Source organism: Tympanuchus pallidicinctus, unplaced genomic scaffold (genome assembly GCF_026119805.1).
Source record: "Tympanuchus pallidicinctus isolate F22 unplaced genomic scaffold, pur_lepc_1.0 scaffold3, whole genome shotgun sequence".
In the NCBI taxonomy this organism is placed as follows: domain Eukaryota; kingdom Metazoa; phylum Chordata; class Aves; order Galliformes; family Phasianidae; genus Tympanuchus; species Tympanuchus pallidicinctus.
The window spans coordinates 62,016,465-62,029,402 of record NW_026294747.1 but is presented as its reverse complement, the minus strand read 5'-3'; positions in this window follow the sequence as shown (position 1 = coordinate 62,029,402).

Here is a 12,938-nt window from a genome sequence, read left to right as displayed (position 1 = left end):
CACATAATCACGAATAGTTCTGCATGGAAAGGAGGTGGGAAGTGGGAGAGGGTACTGTTAGAGAATCATTATACTTGTTCAGCAGGAAGTAAGAAGGTTCAGATCTGAGATTGTTCCTTGATGATCTACACAGTGTCTCTAAAATCTTATGTCTGGGCTGGGTCATTGCTTTCAGAAGGGCTTTGATTGCTAAGATTTAGATGATGCAAAGCTCACTGCTCTGTGGGGAAATTATTTCAGAGGTTAATATCCCAGATCATAAAAAATGAGGAATTTAGCTGAATCTGAATGTGCCTAATGTTAACTCTGTGTCAGTGAAATTTAGAGCACCTACCTGTACAACAACATTTTGCCCAAGGAGGTTGTGGATGCCCCATCCCTGAAGGCATTCAAGGCCAGGCTGGATGTGGCTCTGGGCAGCCTGGTCTGGTGGTCGGAGACCCTGCAAGTAGCAGGGGGTTGGAACTGGATGAGCATCCCCCAATTCAAAGAAAAATAATTTGACTAAGGTCCCCTAAGTTCTGGTGCTGGAGCAACCGAGCAAGCACAAGTAGGGCCAGTTTAATATGCATCAAACTGGATACCACAAACATTATTTATTTGAGAAAAAGTAAGCCAATCCATGTCCAGCTTAGGAACTCAAAGCACTTTGAAAACATGAAGGAATTAAACCACATGTCCTGCCTGAGGTAGGTGAAGTATTTTTATCCCTATTTTACGGCCGGGTAAACTCAGACAGTGAGAGGTTAAGTGACTTGTTCAGTGTCACAGTCGGTTGGGGAATGGAAGAAGTGAAGCAACAGGAAGAACCTGACCTGGGGCATGTGTCTGTGTGTGCATGTCTTTATGCACACTTGCTCAGTAGTTTCTTTCCCTATAAACCACGTAGCTCTATTTCATGGAGTTGCAAGCACATGCCTTATACAGGGTTTTGGAATGAAACACGTGGATGAAAGAATAAAGATGAGGTCAAACAGGAACATAAGGACAAGTTGGCATAATAGCAGCTGGATAAAAGGATTAAGGAGTCGACTGGGTTGTAGAAACAGGAAACACTGTCTCTGAAGTGATTGGAATTAGTTCAAAGTGCCCTGCATGGGATGTAAAAGCCCTGGGCTTTGAGGGGAGCAGGCAGGCCCAGCATACATGCTTAGATGTGGCCCAACAGAGCTAGCAGCAAGATGAATCAGCAGCTCAAGCCAAGACTGAAACCAAGGAGCCTAAATTCAGTTTCTCACTTCTTGTGGTGCTGCCTTGGGTGACTTGAACAAGCAGCTGGCCATGGTGTTCAATTTTTTTTCTGTCAGAAGTCTAGAATGGGCATGAATCAGCTCCCTACACATGCCCAAAGGCCACTGGATGTGCCAGAAAACATCTGAGTCTTTGGCACAGGCCTGGCAGATATGACACAGGACTTACAGAGGACGCAGCTGAAGGTCTTGTTGATACTCCATGGCACAAGATGCCTCTATCTACCTGAGTCTTCCCTTTGGTTGTACAAGTAGGTCAGTGTGTCCATGTGAACTATCCAGGTATGCATGGACAATTGCATTTGAGATGTCCTCACTTTCAGCTGCTGATCCAAATGGCTTCAGCACTGTCATTTCTTCCAGCTCCGTCTCAAAGTATTGACAGTTTTTCCTTGCTAGGCATCTCTCACTAGAGAACTGGATTAAATCTCTAACCAGTACAGCCATTGGCTTCCGAAGTGGTGTCTGTTAGCCTACGGGTCACCCTAAACACCTAAGTTTGTCTGAGACTGTCTTTTCGAAAACTGTATGGGCAGCAAAGCAACACAGAGGGTTCTAACCTACTTCCAGCTGTTTCAGCTTGAGAGCTAAAAGGCCCTTACAAAATCAAATGAGTCCCACCTTTCTCACTTTATTGCTCTATTAGCATTTCCAAACTTTGAAAACGGCTTATGGTAATGACAATGGAAAATTAATGCGACTTGCACTCTCCATTCAGAGTTTGAGTAGCTGCAAATGCTCCACCGTTTGCTTAAAGAAGAGAGATTATCTCAGACGCGTTTTAAAACAAATCAGTGGAGTAGGATCGTTGGCGGACTTGTGAAGGGATTTAGGAAGGGATGCTCATTAGCCAGGACAGACAGCCTGCTACACCAGTAGGACATGGAAGGCCAACTCTATCTGTAGTCATTTGCTATTTAAGTCACATACCACTCTGAAATGTGAACAAAAATAAGTTGTTCTCGTTCAAATAAGCTCAGCCAGTGGAACAAAATCTATTTAAATACCTCATAACCAGAAGGGAAACTAAGTTGTTAAATGCTTTCAGTCAGACAAAGCAAGCAGAATAGGTATGTTGCTTAGGAGCAGTGCTAAATAGCCCCTTGAAAATGGGCACTACCTTATGTATGCACACATCCATGATTGTTTGTGAAACATTAAATCCATATTTTGAGAGCGTTTTAGATATGAAGTATTTACTTCTTTATTTTGTTTTAAATAATACTCTGACACCTAAACGAAAACAAAATCCCACTAGTTAGGTTAGCTGTGGAATAAAATCATTCTCAACCAAAGAAGTAATTCTGGAGACCTTTTTATTTCAACAAGAAAAAGTGGAACAACTGATGTTAAAGTATACTTTAAATAATTCATCACTCTTCTTTCTGCTTCTATTCCAAACGCATCCTCACTCCAGTTCTGTAAAGCAGATACAGGCAGTACCACAGTTGGATTTAATCTCTAGAAGTGGGTGGCTGGTGTTGGTACTGCTACCTGGGGGATATGATCCAGTCTGTGTCTATTATTAGATGTTATTAAAGGTCTTCTATTAAAAGATATGTCTATTAAAGTTATTACAGCACTAAGCTATGCTTCAGCAGGCCTCTAATGCAGAGGCTGCAGTATCCTGTATGGTGTAACACAATAAGCCCATTTCAGTTCTCTTCTTCCACATTATCTTTACATTGCATGATCATCCTGGGCAGAAATTATTTTTAAACAACACCTAAGGAAATAGATGCCTATTCTGCTGGCCTTTTAATTAATACAAATCATGAATTATACCGCACATAGGTATTATTTGACTTGTGATCCTTGGTTTTCACTGCTCATGCTGTCACCTACATGGATGCTATCCCCTAAAACTCCTGCAAATCCCAAACCAGAATTCAGCCATCAGCCTTCCATGGTGACAACAGTTTGCTTCTATGGAGACAGTGACATCCTGAGGATGTCTGACCAATGAAATATTTCAGGAGATGAAAAAGCAACAGGGATCAAACACTTATCTGAGACATGGATCCTGTTTGTTTTTCCATGCTTGTTCTGAAACAAACAGAAATTGTCATTGTCAAAGAAATAACCCATTTTGGATAAAAAGGGCATATATGGTTTTGTGTGCTTGCTGTTTATCTGCCAACTCAGCCACAGGGCAAGATACTTTTTTTTTTTTTTTTTTTTTTTTTTTTTTTTTTTTTAAAACCAGCAGCCAGGGAAGAGCAAGAGACAGTTTCAGCAGTAATTGACAGTAGGTGGAAAGCAGTGGTCACTGGAAATCAAAGTTCTGTGGCTGTAGAAGGAACTTAAGGGGTCAGTTCAGCTGCTAGAGCATAGATAGCAACAGACATTTGGGTTCCTTCAGGTGTTTTGGAAATGCACAAATCACTGACAGATTGGACATGGGGCCAACAGGGCCTTCAGGAGCTGGTGACAAGTTAACACGTCTAAAAATGACTCCAGTCACCCCCGTGTGCAGGCAGGTGAATCAGGTTTCTGATAGCTCATTTATGAGCCCATATGACAAATAAGTCCTGGTATCCATTATGTCAGACTATATCTTTATTCATAACTCTGTAATTTCTGCTTATTTTGAAGGAATAACTCTTAACTTTCCTCTTTAGCAGAGTCCATAGCTTCATATACAGCTGGGGAGAAGACCCAAGGCATGGAAGAGATCTCAGAGTTAATAATCCATATCTTGCCCAAGGGCAGAGGCACATGTAGAAATCTTACCCCTCAAATCAAGTATTTATGTAACTGCTATTTCAGCCTCTAATAAAAAAAAGGCTTTACGCCTTGTCCAAACCAACATATCCTTCTACTAAGGAAGATTTTTCCAAAGATAAAATTCATCTCACCTTTCTGTAGACTTGTGTTGTTTAAACATATACAAATGAATTTGCACACTCTGGCCTCCCTTTGTAGTGAATCGAAATACAAAGGCACTTGCAAGATTCACTGGTCCCAATTTAGATTTAGATAGAGCATATTTTGTCCCCATTGCTTCTGTGACTGCTTTCAGTAGGATAAAGAAATTCTGTCTTGGTTATTTAGTTGTTTCCTTGGAAGAAATTTCTTCTGTTTATCCTAGCCATGACATATGGCCTGTTCCCTTCTTCTCTGCAGAAGCATCTCATGTATTTAAGACAGTTCTTGAATTTTACCTGCATATTTTCACTTTTAGAATGAATGTTTCCTCCTGTCTTTGATCATGTCACTTTTTTTCTAAAACTCTCATCATTTTTGCTGCCCAACCATACCCATCTCATCTCAAAACCATGTCATAAGCAAAATACTGAGATTAAAAAATAAGCCATAAAAAAGTTAGAGGAGCAGAAGAATTACGTAATTAAAAGTCCTAGTATTTATGTGTTTCTTTTGTGGATTCAGCCTACATCTTGCCTGTAGGCCTCCCCTATAGTGATCACCTGCAGAAGAGAAAGGGTTTGCTTTTCTCAAGAACACATCTAACCCATAGAAATTACTAAAGAAATGACTGGTAGCTCCCAAAAACTGGTGATTTTAATTCTGACAGGCACCCATCTGAGAGAGACCACCAACTTGTCTCTATAGAAGCCATCACTCCCAGCTGCCTCTGAAAACCAACCTGCAGGTGCCATTGGCCTTTGCCACTTGGAACAACTGACTCCAAAGAATAGATGGAACTTAAAATCCAATTGCTAAATATTGGGTTTGTATTGTTTTAGCCTGAATCTTACCATCAAGATTCCTAATTGAATTACTTGTGCTGTGTGTAGCAACAAGGCAGTAATTACAGAAGGTCTTGCATTCGTCTGTGCTTCTGCTGAGGCTGAGCAAATAGGATTAGAATTCTTCTTCCCAAATCGGCAGTGCAAATTAAATGTTTATTCTTTCATGTAGGGAAAATGTCAGCTGTTTCAAATTACCTGCAAAAGATTTCAAGTGATTGGGAATCTGAAAAGATAGAAGTCCAATTTCCACTTGAGAATGTTTTGTAGATTTATGGTGTTTCATTGTTGTTTTTTTCCCCCAGCATTTTTCTCTTTTTGAATTGAGAATAACCCATTAGTTGAATGCATCTATGCTATTTTTTCTTTTCTTCTCCCTTTTTTCATTTGTTAATTTCAGTATGGTGCTCTAGTCTGAACTGATCACTTTACTTTTATAGTCTGTAAAATTCCAGGCTTAAAAGGATGTTGTCAAGTCAAATTTTACTCCAAATTAGGTTTTGGGCTGAGAATCAAGAGACATGAATTCTAATCCCTGTGACCTGCTGTGTGACCTGCTTCACCTTTCTGTATCTCAGCATCCCTCCTGGTAAAATAGAGATACAGTGCTCCTTTTTTTTTGCAATGAACTCTATTTCCTATGATGGTCTAACGCTTCTAAGCACCACAAGATGGCTTTGTCCACAGAACAATAAATGATTTGGAGGGAAAGGTTATGTAGTAGTCAAAGAAACATAATGAACATCCAATTTTAGCTTTATGGGAATCCTGTATGAATTAATTCGTGCTCTCTCAAGCAATAGAAATTCCCATATTTTTAGCTGCCTGGTGGCTGAGGATATTTGGCATTAAAGAGTGTTTGTTGAAGTCACCTTTCTGAAACAGGTATCTTCATTGGGTCTGTAGGTGGAGGGATGATATAAGATAAAGTCTCAAGTCAAGGCCACCATGGAGATGGACCCTGAAGGATGCCTGAAATGTCCATGCATCATGTCCAATGAAAGATGGTGACTGACTTACTCTGCCTATTCAAACTGTGATTGTTTTGTCTCTACTCAGGGAGGGGAAGACTTCACATCCCACATTACTGAAGCAATTATTTCTGTCTTGTTCCAGGTGGAAATAACAGGCCATTTATTTTAAGGGAGAAGAAATTAATGTGACTAGTGGGAATGGGGGGGGAGGCAACTTTCTGACAGACAACCTGTTATAGTGCATTCCTTCATGCCCCTTCTCAGTGCAGCCCACGATGATGTTTAACTCTCTGTGATGTCTTACGTCCCCCTCCTACCCACCCAAACCATCTGTGGACTACCCACCCAAGTGGGAAATCAGCACAAGTTTTGCATCTAATCGGTGCTCCTGCTGAGCTGTGTTGCAACCCAATGCTCTGAAACCCCCTGACAGATATGGCTTGGGGCCAAGCAAGTGCTTGAATGGCAGTGATTTTACAACCCCTTACTTGTGCGGCTATTTTCATGCCCCCTTCCTCACTCTGGGAAACGCTGGGGGACAGCCATAAATTTGTGATACATCATCGCTCGCACTCTAGGCTGAATGCAATATTCCCTCAGCGAGCCTTCATTAAGAGGAAATTCATGCCTTAAACACCTCGCAGCCTGCATTTTTGACAAGTCATCACATTTTTGTGTGCCCTGCTTTATTTTAAAGCCCCTCTAGTAATGACATTCCTGAACAGGGGCTGCTTTGCAGCTTGCTAAGGGGGAGCCTTTGTCAGCTGGGAGCAGTGGAGGAGGAAAATTGTGATGCAAAGCATGTATTACAATGGAGGAGAACAACCTGTTGTGTAAATTCGTCTGTCTTCTCGGACACCCACACTGCCATCCCTTTTTGGCAGGGATGTCAGCACAGGAAGCAACACAAGGTCTTAAATCCATAAGGAAATTATCACACAGGAGCAGGGCATACTTGGAACTTACAGCACAGAGTGTTACTCTATCTATCCCCTACGGGGTAGCTGCTCTCAGACTTCAGAGCTCACCATGAATAGGTGTCTTTTTCATTGCAGTGTTATCCCAAACAACATTACTCATAGGTACCAAGTGTGAATCCCTCCAGTCTTGCACTCACCAAGCTCACCTGGGATGGGTTTACAAGACTGCTGTGTTACTGTTCTTCTGGTTGATTTGCAGGTGCATTGCCCTCAGCCCATGGCCCAGTTTCTGAGAGATTTAACCAAGGACCCAGAAAACTGATTCTGGGGAATGTAAGCAGTACAAATCAGAACAGAGCAAAAAACCATGTAAAGAAATACTTTTCTTTGACAAAGTAAGTACACAGGGCAATGCTTTCCAGTTTGGCTGATTATGGAGAGCTGGCTAAATCCATGCTTAGACATCAGAGCTGTCACTTGCCTTTGTGGTGATTCTGGAGATCTTCACTGATTATTGGATTGATAAATGAATGATAAGTGACTTTGATTTTGGTTTCATTTCAGTTAAACTCTTATAACCAACACAATTAAAATGAAACAAATGCAAGATCTCTTAATGTTCAAATACACACCGAACCTTACCAATGTCTTTCCCCAATATATCAACCAGTCTCCCAGGAGCAGAGTCTACTTTAAATGCCTGAAGTTCCTACCATCTCTGTTAGAAGATAAATCTTTCGTGTTCTGGAGGTTTAGATGAGTTGTGGAGCCAGTTGTAATGATTTAAGATAAACACATTCATCCAGTGTATTTAACTGATATATCTCCAGCTGTGATCATTTTAAGAGTTTGTGCAAATGTGAAGTCAAGTTCCATCAGTAACTTAAGCTGAACCTCTAACTGCTGAACTGAACTAAATAGAGGTGTGATGGTAATCCCTTATGTACAGCTGTGCTAGAGCTGCAGAGTTGTGATGGACAACTGCAGATTGTCACCTTTTCAGTTGCAACAGCCATCATTGGAAACCATCTGCCCAATACCCTCAAGACTCATTCCCTCTTCTTTCAGCTCATTTGTCTCCACAAAATCATTTAGTAACATGGAAATTGTATGGCAGATTTTAAGATCTTCTACGTCAGTGTTTAGGAAGGTCATATTTATGTGAATGTTCATGTCCAGGCCATTCCCTGTTCTATCCTGGAAAAAGACTATGACCCATGATAACCAGGATGTGCTCAGCTCTTAGAACATCCCAGTCAACTTGAACCTTGCTAATGGTGTAAAGAAGGAATTTACTGTGTTCCCACAGAATAGGAAAGGGTGAAGCTAGTGTGCTCTGTGGTGTGATCATGTACCCACAGGCCTTTTGGTGGGAATGAGCTGAGAAAGAAGACCGAAACTGTTCAGCTTCGGTGACTTGTCACCAAAAATTCTTTCAGTTCTTCACCTTCACTGATGAGGATGACAGAGTGTAACCAGGCATACCTACAGCAGTGCTTCACCATGAGGAGGTGAAGCTCAAACACACAATCAATATAATGTGGCTTAAACTTGTCATCTGTTACACGGCTGTGTGAGCATGGTCTTTGTCCACTCCAACAGCATGGTAAAAGCTTACTTCTTTCCCATTAAGAGTTATCTAAGCCAGAGCACATCATACATCTGAAGACTGTGCATACTGACAGGTACTATAGTGAGCCATTTACTTTGAACTCATTAGGCTACTAGATTTAATTATGGGTTCTCTCCCTGACCAAAGCAAATAAATATATTTCTAATTTTCATTAATTTGTATCTGCTAGCATATTATTACTGCTATGCTACAAAAAGCAAGCTAATAAATGACTTATAAATTCCACCTTTCCCTGGTGAATTATCATTTATCTGACCATGAAACAGGCAATGAAAAATTGAAGTTACCAATGAAGATTTCACTCTGCAGGGACCTTGCAGCGAAAGTGGCTCTTTCTTTTTTCTTCTGTGAGAGGATTCACCTTGACTTTGTAGCTGAAAAAAATCAGCTAAAATTTAGCTAAATACATTGTACAAGATTTTGTTTTAATACATTGCAATTGAAATGAGAGAATCTGGGAGGAAAACATGCAGATATCTATGAATAGATAGAGCATTGTCATGATTTATGCTCTCTGCTGTATCCTTTCTTTCTGTGTCTGAGCAAGGGTGTAAAATCATGGAACAAGCAAAGGCTTAAGGGCTGATAACCCAGCTTTCATGTGGGCTAAAAGGGAGGAAGAATTTATGGATTTATCTTCATGTGCTCAGGCTTGGAACAGCCCAAGGACCTGTTGGGCCCAGACTCTCAGTGATTTCTGGTCCAAGATCACCTGAAGGCCAGGAGCAGTCATGAATTTAAGATGCTTAAAGAAATCTGGGCCTTAGTTTTGTTTCTTTTCTGTGACAATGCTTTTTAAAGGCTAATTATTTCAAGAAGATTGCTTGCTAATCATGAATAAAAAGAATTGGCAATGAATAGAAAGAAATCCTTAAGGTCAGGAACAAGAATATTTCTTTTTATTGTAGTTTGAAAACACTGGCTATAAACTAAATGCGAGTACAGGAAAGTTCGTCCTAAAAAAGTGATTGCAATTATCACATTCTCCTGAACTCTGTAGCAGTGGCCTCTGCCTGGAGGCTGAAAGGGGGCAGAGAGTGATGGAGGCATAGGCCAGGTTAGGTGACTTGTCTTGTTTTTATAGGGAAGGATGGTAGACTGAAAGGCCAATTCCAAAACTTTTGAGTCCCCAATAAACGCCCAAACTGATGACCTACTTCCCTTTCAAGCTTGCTTCACTTTTCTTGAAAGAACTGTTTGGAAATAGATGTCTAAAGGTTTCCTGAAGTAGCTTATCTTCTCTTTGAAGACATTATAATGTTTGCTTGTCTTCCACTCCAATAATTTCTTCATTTTCTGTCCCTTCTCTTTGCCTCTAGTCAAGAGGATGGAATAAATTAGCAAGCAGCATGTGAACCTCAGCTCTTGTTAGCTACACCTAAATACTACTAAGCCTATTAAGTTTATTCCTGGAACTGTCCTGTGCTACCACCCCCAATAACTTTCCTATTCAGTAGATTTCATTTCCTTTGTTCTTTCTTAATTTACTTGCAGCCAGGGGCTCCAGCAACTGAGCCATTAGCTTGCTGCTAATTAGCTGGCACTAACAGCCTCTCCTTATTCGGGAGGCTTGGAGAATGTTTGCTTCGAGTCACATGGTGGGACAGCCATTTAATAACAGCCATCCTGTCTAATTCTGCCTTTCCTTTGGCTCCTCATATGGATATCCAAGCTGAGCCCACTGGCACTGCTTGAGGGGATATTTTTATAACAGGTGGAGAAGAAGAGGAAGATATTTTATGACACTCTTTTCTTTGGAGGGAGATTGTTCCTCCTCTGGTGTGACCGTGAAGGGTTGGGCGCAGTGAGAGTTGTGCCTCACTGAAAGTATAGCACCTGTCATTGCATGAGGAAAGGAAAAGCAATTCCCTCTCTCCCACCTCTTCCTCCTGAAGCCAGGAGGTTCGTGACACCTCCCATGCTAAGCTAGAAAAAAACTCACCCTGGGATTTGTTACCATATGCTGCCCACTGAGGTCCTTGATTTGGGTATTCATATCACACTGTTCTGGTACATTCATAGTCATTGTCAGGGGGCTGGCAGGTGGGGTTATCCTCCCCGAGCATTGGGGAGGATAACACACCTCTGTCTGGTTTCCCAGTCCCATGTCCTTCATGCTGCATGGGTTGAGCTAGGGAAACTGAGGGTGCCACTCCATCCTGCAGTGTGACAGGTGCCATTCTTTCATGCAATCTAGAGTATGGCCCTTGAGTCTCAGGCTTCCAGGAACTGATGGGGTTGGGTTGTATCTGAGCAGGTTACAAAGAGCTTCAAACCTCTGAGCATCTTCTCCCCTTGCCAGTAGATCAGGTGGTGTTTTTCCTGGCAAGTGGAGATGCCTGGGGATCCAGGGAAATCAGTAACCATCACCACACCCTCCTCCAAAACCCAAAGATGAAACTTTTGGCACTTTCTTGTCACCAGGTGCTCTCTTTCCTTGGCAGCAAAACAGGAAATGAGTCAAGAAGTGAAACATACACTCTCATGAGGAATTGCCTTTCTAGGCCTTGAGAAGAAACCACCTCAGAGGTGTTTGTTATTCCTGAGCAAGGAGGATGCATCTGCACAGCATTCCTTGAGGTGACATGGCTGTGAACAGTCAGCTAAGGGTGTGGACAGGTGGAAAAAGTTGGTGACTTCTGACATCTTGTTTACTCAAACCCTCCTGGCTTCCACAGATTCCTCTGAGTCCATTTCTCAATCGTCTGGGATGCATGCCCAGTCTGGAGGTCTCAGCACCTCTCGTGTACCTGAAGGAGGTTACATGAGGTACAGCTTTTGAAGGAAAGAGCTGAGAGAATCCTATTTCCTCTGTGAGGTGCCAGGATCCTTCTAGGAGACACTGGTGTCTCTGCAAGGAGGGATAGCACAGTATTTTCTAAGCTCAGTTCTTCAGTACATCCCAAAGAGGCAGACAGCACCTCTGAGCTGCTACACCATGACATCTCTGGACCAGCCTTGCCCCATGCAGGCCACATAGAACCGTGCACCATGGCTTAGTTCTCCTGCAGGCATCTCACACCTTTTCCTTTGCCAAGCTTTGCCCCAACATCACATTGTGCTTGCCATGAATCCAGGAGGCTTCTTCAGCCTCCAGAAGGGGAGAGCCATAATGCGCTTTGCACATTAGAAGGCCCAAGAAACCTTTGTGTCCTCCTCACTGAGAGGTTAAAACATTTTTCTGTGTTTGGATGAGCTGGGCTCAGCTCCTGGATCAGCCCCAGACTCTCTGAAGGATCCAGTTCAAAATGGGAGGCTGCTTGGTGTGCCTAATTTTCATTTCAGTGACGGCTGCACCTCCCTGTTTCCAAGAAGGGAGGAAAAGTCGAAGTGTGGCTGTGTTTCCTGTGATACAGCTGTTATCATCTCCCCATGACCTCGGTCAGGGATACATAAGAAAAGAGGGAAGTGTAGCTGTAGGAGCATGAAAGAAGCTTTGCTGCCATGCAGAACTTGTGCTGTTGTGTTTGCTACAGGAGTAGATGGGGAAGGAGCAGCCCAGGAGCATCCCACAGAGTCTCCTTGTGCCTCTCAATGCAGTGTGAAGGGGGCTGATGCCAAGAATCGCCTTTGCTAATTTGTGCAGATGACAAATCTGGGCACCATTGGCTCACAAGGGAGCAGCTCAATGACAGGGCACTGTGATTAGCTGGGTTGTGTTAAAGCCACGGAGGGGTCACCTTGGCACTGGATGCTCCTGTCCATCAAAAATACCTGTTACTCCATGTCATACAGGCAGACTCAGTTCCAAATCTCTTCCTGCTTCTTTGTGACTTTTTATCCATAAATTTTGGTGGGTTTGGTTTGTTCATTTTTCTGTCAGAATGGAAGCTTTTTCTTCCCTCTTTCTTGCAAGATAAAAAATGTCTTTTGTTACAACCAAGCAGGATTATTGCTTCAAAGAACACTTCCTATCCTTCCTATCTACGTGAGCTCCTCACCATGGTATGTTTTGCATACTCAGAATTGATACAGACTCGGGGGTGAACTGCGTGAGTTCACAGAAGTAGCATCCATGGGAAATGATCACATAAAAGATAGGCTTCCAGGATTCAGGAAGTACTGAGCTGTAAATTCTTGGAGGCTGGGAGAGTATCTGGAGTATTATCACTACGTGCTTTGTCTATTCTTACACTCTTTCTGAGGTATTTGCTTTTGGAAATGGCCATTTATGGAAACAAGATACTGACCCAGATCAGTCTGTGGTTTGGACCCCTATAGCCATAGTTACCTCCCTGGTAATAGCAGCAGCTGGGCTTAAGGAAAGGGAGGGCAGGCTGCTGCTTTAATAATTAGAGCCCTAGTAGAATTAGGCTTCTGAAAGGGACTTTAACATTAAGCAGGTCCAAAAGATTTCAGATGAGTACAGGGTGGAACTGTTAATTTGTCAGTTTTGTTTGTTTTTCTCCAGTTATCAGCTTCACACATAAATATTTCTTCCAAATATTGGA